The 9965-nt window shown below is 38.4% G+C and overlaps 1 protein-coding gene across 1 annotated transcript in view; it reads right to left on the bottom strand.

Moving 5' to 3' along the window:
- The window catches only part of LOC150107972 (eukaryotic elongation factor 2 kinase-like), a 314298-nt gene extending 305427 nt beyond the window's left edge, over positions 1-8871 (bottom strand). Inside the window, exon 1 of the mRNA XM_090415490.1 lies at positions 8732-8871. The gene's annotated coding sequence lies outside the window, so the exon portion shown is untranslated. The remainder of the gene's footprint in view (positions 1-8731) is intronic.
- Between the last annotated feature and the right edge of the window lie 1094 nt (positions 8872-9965).

The following is a 9965-nucleotide window of genomic DNA, read 5'->3' on the forward strand; positions in this document are numbered from 1 at the left end:
TTATAATCACCTGCTTTATAATTCCACATACGTTCCCGTCTCTTTGATACTCCTCCATGTCTATTCATTTTCCAAATCAAAACCATATGGTCACTCTCTCCAACTGGTGGGAGAGATGTCATCTCAGTTATCAACTCTTCTGATGCTATAACCAAATCCAAAACTCTTGAACCTCTTGTTCTCTCTGTTACATGTTGACTAAAACATTTGTCCCTCAAGAATTCTAGAAATTCCATTCCCCTATTGCTACATGCATCTTCCTCTCTCCAATTTATACTATTGTAGTTGAAATCTCCCATAACCATCATTATTCTTACTCTTGCCAAACTTAACTGTCTAAACATCTCCAGGTCCCAATCCTCTGTGCTCCTGGGTCTGTAAGAACACCCCACTAAACATCCTGTCTTGCCTACCTCTACCTCACACCACATGCTCTCAAAATCATTCGTCTCACTTCCTTCCAAAGCCTTCACTCTTAGAGGACATAGGTCGTCACTTATCATAAGCAGTACCCCACCACCACGCTTTCCCCTCCTATCCTGACGAAAAATGCTGTACCTAGCGACTTCTATTCCTGTTATTATATCCTCTTCTGTCAACCACGTCTCAGTGATCCCAATAATTTTTGGCCAGGCTGATGCTATCTGCGCCACCAATTCCTCTCCCTTATTCCAGATACTCCTGGCATTAGTATAAAGCATATAAATGCCATTGTTTCTATACCCAGTGTTATCCTGTCTAGACTCCACTGGGCTCAGTGTTACCTGATGTCGTCTCCCTTATCCCAAGTATCCATTCCCACAAGAAGCCACTCCTGCAATCATCCTCCCTGGGACACACTGACTTGTTCAGAACAGCAATCTCTCCAGATGCCTACGTCCTTCCTCATTCAAATTTAAGCAGTCTCTCGCATACGATTCCTCTCTTTCCTCAAACGCACCCAAGCATCCACATATACCAGTCCTCTCTTGTCACACATTCTAGCTATTATGTCATTCAATATTACTGCTCTTCTGCTCAGCTCGTCATTATCATACCTAGGCAACACGCACACTCTTTTTCCTCTCTCTGCTTTCTTCCGTACAGCCTCAAGCAAAAATCTCATATCTCTCGTTGCCCGACTTACATTACCACTCAAGTCATTTGTTCCTACCATCACAATCATCTCATCCACCCTTTCACCTCTCATAAGTAACAGACAGATTTCGAGGTAAATTGTAGATAGGAAGGTAGTAATGACGTAAATTTTTCATGTAGTATTATCATATCCTGTATATCTGCCCTGGAGGGTATATGGCATGAATTTGATGAAGATGATGATGACTTTAATCTTTTATACAAGTGCAGGCAACCAAGTTTGGGCCTGAAGTATCTTCAGGACTGGGGCAACTTGTGATAAAAGTGGAATAAGTTCTCATCATGTGCCTTAGTGGTGGAAAAAAACTTCCAACATCTTTCTCTAATCCAGAATAATTTAATAATAAGGTGTGACACCTTTTGGCAACTCGTATAGGTAAATATTACTTCTCCATTACTTCCACCTTGGTATGACCACTGGATCTGGCTCCCACTGATGAGACCTCAATAAAGGTCAAAACTGGTGTAGGTAGTGGCCCTTCCCTTAATGCATTAATGCACCCAGGGAGGGGCCCAAGGGGACTTTCCCCTCCCCCCAAGTAAAAAACACCAGAAAAATTTCCAAAAATATTTTCCTAATTAAATTTTTTTAAAAAAAATTTATGTTGTGTTTTCTATTTCAATGCTACTTATAAATTAGCGATCACATAAGATGGGACTAGCCTATAGCACTTGGGAATCCTGGCCGCTTTGAACGCAAAGCGAATGAAGTAGTGCTCACACACTCCTTCGTTTGCCCGAGCTGGGTCAGAGGAGATCATTGGTATCATGTATTGGCGATCACTGCAGAAGCTCAGTCATAGCTCGTATGCAATGCGTAGTGTGTATTTTCAAATCGTCTACTCAGCTTGCCCCCACAAGATTAAATCTTGAGTGCTCGGCCCCCTCCAAGATTAAATCCTGAGCGCACCACTGCCTTAACCCTCTCATGCATGAATTTCCGAAATGATGATTAAAAAAATATTTTAAGTATTTTTAGGCTATTTAGGATATAAGAAAACACTGTAAATTTTATTTCAATGTTTTTCATAATTCAATCCAATTTTCAATCATGTCCACTGTAGTGGACTATATGCATTTAGGCTTACAGACCTTCATTTTTCCGAATGGAAGCCGGCAAAGCAGTCCAGGCACAGTGGTTCGTTGCACTTTACACACATGTACTTCGTTTGTTTCTTTTGCAGTGTGTATCGTGCCATCCATTTGCATTCTAAATATCTGTCAGCTTTGGCCAGTGATTACCTTCGTGGAATCTTACTTCCAGTGGAGCTTTGGTGACTGCACGTCTATTCAGACTAAGAGGGATTGAGCTCAGTCGTCCTCTTTTGACTCCTGTCTGGTCGTGTGTGCCGACATTTATTAGTGCTCATACGATTGAAGTGTATTGAAATCCAAAAGGAGTAAATTGCTTCCAGCTGTCCTGTATAAAAACCAGGAGTTTACAACTGCAACATCGATGAAATGATGCACTGATCCATTGGGTCTACACCCCCCCCCCCCATATGAGTGTTATAGTATGTTAGAGCAAATGGGCGGGTTATATTGATTATCTTCTTTCCATTCTTGTTACACCATTCAGCTAGGTCTTGGGGATGATGTCTGGCACATGTTGATGCAATATGGATACAAGAATTATCTGCCCACCACGCAATTGTTACATTGTTCTAATTCGTAACTGATCTGAATGAGCCCCGAGCCTTCCGTTTTCAATTCTTGCTCCATTGGTAGTTGTGATTGAGCCCCTCTAATCTGTTGGCCCGACAGGTTCCAGTACCATAAATGCAATGTTTTTTGAGTTCTTCAAGCATGAGAATGCTTGTAAATAAATTATCGAAGAGACACTTTGTGGCCATTATGACGAATATCATCACAGAGACGAAGAACAACATTGGAACACATACCAAATTTACTGATATTCTCTCTCTTCCACCACTCGCTCCTTGGTAAACTTCGAACTGATAAACATAACCAGAGCTACCACCACGAACCCACACTTTGTGTCCCCACAGTTTAGGCTTCTTTGGCACATATTGCTTTATCGTGCTTCGACCTTTGAACGGGATTATCTATTCATCAATTGACTGATGTTTTTCCGGGACAACTGCTCTCAAAAATGAATTCTGTAAGTGATCAAGTACGGGCCTGATCTTGAAAAGTCTGTCTACAGTGAAATGCAGAAATCTCATAATCGCTTCGAATCGATTCATTGGCATTGCATTTGTGATCGGATTCATCCTCATCACCAAATTCATTCCCAGAAACGTTTTTAACTCGGCCACTGTAAAACACAAATTCTCTTTCCCGTTCTGTATACAAATTTGTTTCATACACAATCTGTTCTAAAACTTCTTTGGACACCAATGAAAGAAAGTATAGTTTGCCCACCGTTTGTAGGTCCCTGCTTCGCGTCTTTCCAAGAATAGTCGATTCATGCTGAAGGGGAGAAAGAAATGAAGGACGTCCGAATTGGTCTCCAACACGCGGAATCGCGTGCTTTATAGGTAAAATTTTCCAATTGTTATACAAGCAACATAGTTAACTACAATAATCATAAAAGAGAAGTTATTTTTCCAACCTGTAATAATAAACAACTCATCCCACAATACGGACTGATTACCCTATTATCGGAATGGATTCTCCTTTTTCTGAGATGCGCAGAAGTGTCGAAGGATCTCTAATCGGTGGGCGAACTATAGTCGACAGGACTGTCCCCTTGAACATTCAGTGTATGCTTACTGCTGAAAGGTGGAATAGATCCCGCAAAAGAATTGTCTGTGTTGGTGCATGTGTACTTTGTCTTTTTTGTTTTCTTCCGAGCACACAGTTCTACTGTACGAGGCAAAATAGGAGGATTATCAACCGGTTCATTCACACTCTCATCAATTTCCTCCTCTGAGCTAGAGCTTGTTTCTGGAATGATAACTTTCCGTGGTCTTGAAATATTGAAATGAAAGATAATGTAATGAAAGATAATGTAGAAGTGGACATTGTAATTATAATTATCAAAATGTGTATGGATATACATTACACAATGTCCACTTCTACATTATCTCTCATTAGCTATTGCATTAGCTATAGTCATTTCTATAAAATTCAACCACAATTGGTCCACTGAGCAGCACTAGGGTGTAAATGCTTGTCTTGGTCTTTTATTATCCAACATGCATGCAGTCCACTACAGTGGACAGGTATATATTGTATGATATCAACGTAGTTATAAAGCTACAATGAAAAAATTACATTTCAGGTAACATTAGATACTATAATAAATTGAAACATATTTATTTATCACACTTGAGGCTTTTCCATAAAATAATCTTGTGGAAATTGTACTGCCATGTGCACCTGCTATCTTCAAGTCTGCCATCTTGGCTATACAGTACAAATTAAAAGCAATTTGCGACTGTCGCATTCTTAGGCATTCTTGCAGAAGTCGCATTCTTAGGCACTAGATAACACCACTATGCAGAGGAAATCCACTGGAGTAGACTGCATGCATTAGAGTTTACAAAACATGTCTCATGGAATTGTGAAGTAAACCAATTGTAGCCATCCACCACAGTGGACATGATGCATGAGAGGGTTAATGCTTAGCATTATACATGTCTGCAAGGAGATGTGCTTTGCATTATTGGAGATACTAAGGCAAGTGACGAGAACTTATACCAGCGTTACCATGAGTTGCCCAGTCCAGAAGATACTTCAGGCACAAACTTGTTTTGTTTGTCTACACTTGGATAAAGGATTAAACTAAATATATAATTTATAGTCTAACCAAGTTGGGAAAAACTTCCTACAATCAACACTATCTATTGCCTATCACCATCAACAACATATTTTTTGTCTATAAACTGCACGTGTTCTGATGGCTGATTTGCATGTACACGAGATGAAAAATTTGAGTTTCTGGGAGAAAAAACCCTACTACCTCAATATGAGATCAGCTAACTCACCTTCAACTGAAAAAGCACAATAAAGATTCCTCTCATCACAACAAGAATCGAACTCAGGCCTTTTCCAATCGATGAGTGCAACGTACTATCATTCTTCCAATTGCAATACAGAGGGCTTAAAAAATTCGCGTATTCCTGAGAATCAAACTCAGGCCTTTCCCAATTAACAGCACTAAGTCCATTCAGAGGCACTTAAATATACAAAGATATACAACTGCAATATAGAAGAGTAATGGGATATACAACTAGAGTAATAGTGTACTACAAATAGTGTGATGTACAAGTGTAGTGGCCCTAGTATAATGATAAGATCATTATCCCCAAGTCCCTAGCCTCATCAGTTTCCTGCAACCCAGTACCATCTATTTGATACACCATATATAACCTTTTCAACTCTATAATCTTACATTTTATAACATTAAATTGACAATCATTATCCTTTGCCCACAAATTATTTATTTAAACATTTATTTTATTTAAATCAAATTTAAATCCAATTTATTTAAATCATCCTGCAGAATATCTGCATCACGTTTATTTTTCCCTCCAGTGTTTTCTTTTTTTTGCAGATCTTGCTTTATTATTATTATTAGGGGTATCTCCATGGAGTCAGTAGACTCATCGCGAGCGACCCAAACCAGCAAAACAATATCTGTCATATCTCTTCTTGAATTCATTTACAGACGAAGAGCTCACAACTAAGTCAGGCAATGAATTCCACTCATTCACCACCCTCCAGGCAAAAAAACCTTGTTCTGACACCCTTGTTAACCACACTCTTCTTTAATTTCCAGGGATGACCTCTTGTTCTTCCATCACTATCAACACAGCTGAAACATTTCCCCTGCATCAATCCTATAAAAACCTTTCAGTAATTTAAATGTTTCTATCATATCCCCTCTTCTCCACCTATCAACTAACCTCTGCAATCCACAAGCTCTCAATCTATCAATGTGGGGAGCATTTTTTACATTACTTACCAACTTAGTCACTCTTCTCTAAACCCTCTCCACAGCCTCCTCATCTCCAAGGAATCCAGGTGACCAGACTTGAGCACAGTAATCCAAATGTGGAAGTATCAATGCTTTATAAAGGGGATTAATAACCTCTTTATCTCTGGATGGCAGTGTGTTCCTCAACAACCAAGTACTCCTATGTGCAATCTTGGACACCTTAGCAATGTGTCCTCTGAACTTCATCTCCCTATCTACCAACACCCCTAAGTTCTTAGCCTCATCAATCTCTTGGAGTACTGTTCCATCAATGTAGTACACAGCTGGTAATCTTTTAATCCCAAAATGCATGACTTTACACTTTTCCACACTGAATTGACATCCATTACCTTTTGCCCATTCTACCAGTTTATTTAAATCACCCTGCAAACTTTCAACATCAGCTTGATTTTTTATTGCGCTACCCAACTTTGCATCGTCAGCAAACAACTGAATATCTCCCTGTAAGCCCTTTCCTATATCATTTATATACAAATTAAACAACAATGGCCCAAGCACAGAGCCCCGAGGCACAGCACTGGTCACCTGCCTCGTCCTGGACTTGGCTCCTCCATACACCACCTTCTGGTATCTCTCCCTGAGCCATTCTCCTATCCATATCACCAATTTAGTATCCATTCCCATCTGCTCCAATTTGCATAACAGTGTTCCATGGGGTATTCTGTCAAAAGCCTTAGCAAAATCCAGACGTACCACTGTGTAGCCAGTTCCTTTGTCCAACTCAGATGTCATTCTATTATGAAAAGTTAATAGATTGCTAAGGTAGGATCTACCTTTAACAAAACCATGTTGGCCTCTATAGAGTATCATATCCTGATCCACCCATTTTTGAATTTTGTCTTTAACCAACTTTTCCAATACTTTTACCACTACTCCTGAGATGGTGATTGGTCTGTAATTAACTACCGCAGTTTTAGAGCCACCCTTATGCAAAGGAACCACTTTGCCTAACTTCCACTCCCTAATATATCTCTACTCCTGCACTTAATCCCCACTTGGTTTATCCTCATAACCTTAGATATGCAGTCTGATATTGCTTCTATCAAACAATCCCTGGTCACTTTCCAAGCACTACTAACAGTCTTTCCTTGCAGCTTCTCAAGTTATGGCACTGTTCCAAGAAGACAGCCTCCTAAGTTTGAGGTACTTCACTAAACACCCTTATTCTCCTAGATTCCACTTCTTAATTCAGCACTTTCTTTAAATGGGAAACAAAGAGTGACAAACTTTAAATATCTCGGATGCTTGTTAAATGAAGAATGCAAACCAGAAATGTAAACAAAAGTTAGAATTGAAATGGCAAGAAAAAATTTTCTCCTGATGAAATCAATGCTGCATAGCCACAATTTAAATTTAGTGCTTAGAGTACACATGGTTAAATCTATGTATGGTTCAGCTGTATGGTGCAGAAACCTGAACAGTGAAGACAACATCAATAAAAAAACTTGAAGCCTTTAAGATGTGGTTATACAGATGAATTTTACTGGAACAAATGGGGAAATCATAAGAAGGAAAACTGCATATCTTCATCCAATGGCGCACCCAGGGAGGGGGGGGGCAAGGGGCCCTGACCCCCCTCCAAAAAAAAAAAAAAGAAAAAGGAAAAAACAATAGAAAAATATTTTCCTAATTAAAATGATTATTATTTTTTTTTAATTTATGTTGTGTCTTCTATTTCTATGCTACTTATGAATTAGCGATCACATGAGGTGGGAATACCCTAAGCATTTGGGAATCCTGGCCACTGTGAACACAACGCGAATGAAGTAGTGCTCGGGTGCTACTTCGTTTGTCCGAAACGGGCCAGAGGAGATCACGGGGTATCACGTACTGGCGATCACTGCAGATGCTCAGTCATAGCTCGTATGCAATGCGTAGTGTGTATTCTCAAATCGTCTACTCAACTCGCTCCCCCCCCCTCCAGATTAAATCTTAGTGCTCGGCCTCCTCCAAGATTAAATCTTGTGTGCGCCACTGTCTTCGTAATGAAAAATATAAGATACTTCAACTGATTTTTAAAGGGAAGATAAATGGAATCAGAGGGCAAGGAAGACAACGAAAATCTTGGCTGGCAGAAAGTGGATGGCATGAGTTCTGAGGGACTGTTCATTCGCTAAGGATCGCTCAAGATTTGCCATGCCGATCTCCGATTGCGGTGGCACTCAAAGACGAAGACACACACATATATATTACTGTATATTAATAGTATGCAAAAAACATATCTTTTGAAGAAATAGAGAGATGAATGTAGGAGAAAAAAAAAAAAAAACGAACGCGAACTGTCTTCATGTGCAATATATTTGTGCTGCACTAAACTAAACATATGTGAGGTGTGTTTGATTAGTTTCCTTACTGCTTAAGTAAAAAGATTATATATATATATATATATATATATATATATATTTACATAGCAGAACGAAATAATTTCTACACATTTTATATCTGTCAAAACATAACACTGAAATAAGCCTTATTCACATAAAAAACCAACAACTTTCGTTTGTACTTTCACTCAACCTTTTTTAACAACAAATCAATTTCTGCATGCAGTATAGTATAAGAATATTTCGTACGCTAGAGAAATTAGACAAAATATATATTTAAAAAAAAAAAAAAAAAAAAGCATACTCAGCCTATTTATTCCCAAAGTATCGAATTCAGTAACGTAATCGCGGAGAAAAACAAGTAACACGTGCTTGCACACATCGATAATTCTGGGGATATCTTTTCCTAATATGTAGGCAGAAACCAAAAGTTCGTATTCAAGTAATGTCAAGTTATTAATAATTTGTTTTTAAATCAAGTTAATATTATCTCATTTCACAGTGACTCATCTAAGATATACGAATATATATGTAAAAATTATACCACTAATGTAAATAAAAACACCATCAAATGGATATTTATAGATATTGCATTATCTATAAATATTCATCCACTTCCTTACAGCTAAAATAATAAAAATAAATTAAATTAAATAACATAACAAAATAATATGTATAATTTATAATAACAATAAAATAATTTACATTTAACAACAAAGAAAATAAAATGACCTACGACTAACATAACATAAATAATATATAAGATACTTAAATATAAAGAGCTAACAGGCTTCATTTCGGCGAATTAACATTAATTAAATTAAGGGGATATTAGATCCCACATTGTTTTAAAACCGAATAAGAAACTCAAAGATTGGAATCAGAGAGTTTCATGCCGAATATAATATAAAAAACTATAAAAGTATCGGCGAATTCTTTTATATTCGCCGATACTTTTATAGTTTTTTATAAAATGATTCTAATTTTTGAGTTTCTTATTCGGTTTTAAAACAATGTGGGATCTAATATCCCCTTAATTTAATTAATATATAAGAGTTCGCGCGATTAGCCTAGTGGCTATGCGCTTCGCAACCATATGCCTGGGGAAGGAGTGTCTTAGGTTCGATTCTCGTCGACGACGTGAGGAGCTTAAGGATCTTCTTCAGCCATAGCCAAGTTAACTGGGCGTGGACACCAGGGTTTGTTCCCCCAGTTTATTTGGGGTTATCATCCCGCACGCAGGCAAACCGGCCTCGTGAACACACACTGATACAGTCATGAATATCGCCCTTAAGGGATGCAGGAGAGGAGTGACGATCTGGCTACATTAATAGGCCAGTAATCCCTCATTAGGAGGGATTACTGCATTGATCTACTAATCTCAGTAATCTGCATTGAGTTTACTTAGAGTTTACATTGAGGGATTACTCAATGCATTAGGAGGGTACTCAACCCGTCCTAGACGGATGAGAAGGATGGGATAGGAACCCTTTTATGCCCAAAAGAGAGAAGGTGAAAACATTTAACCATAACTTTTG

This window comes from Typopeltis vanoorti, chromosome 3, assembly GCF_054136105.1.
Source record: "Typopeltis vanoorti isolate ZY-2024b chromosome 3, IOZ_Tvanoo_1.0, whole genome shotgun sequence".
Classification (NCBI taxonomy): Eukaryota; Metazoa; Arthropoda; class Arachnida; order Uropygi; family Thelyphonidae; genus Typopeltis; species Typopeltis vanoorti.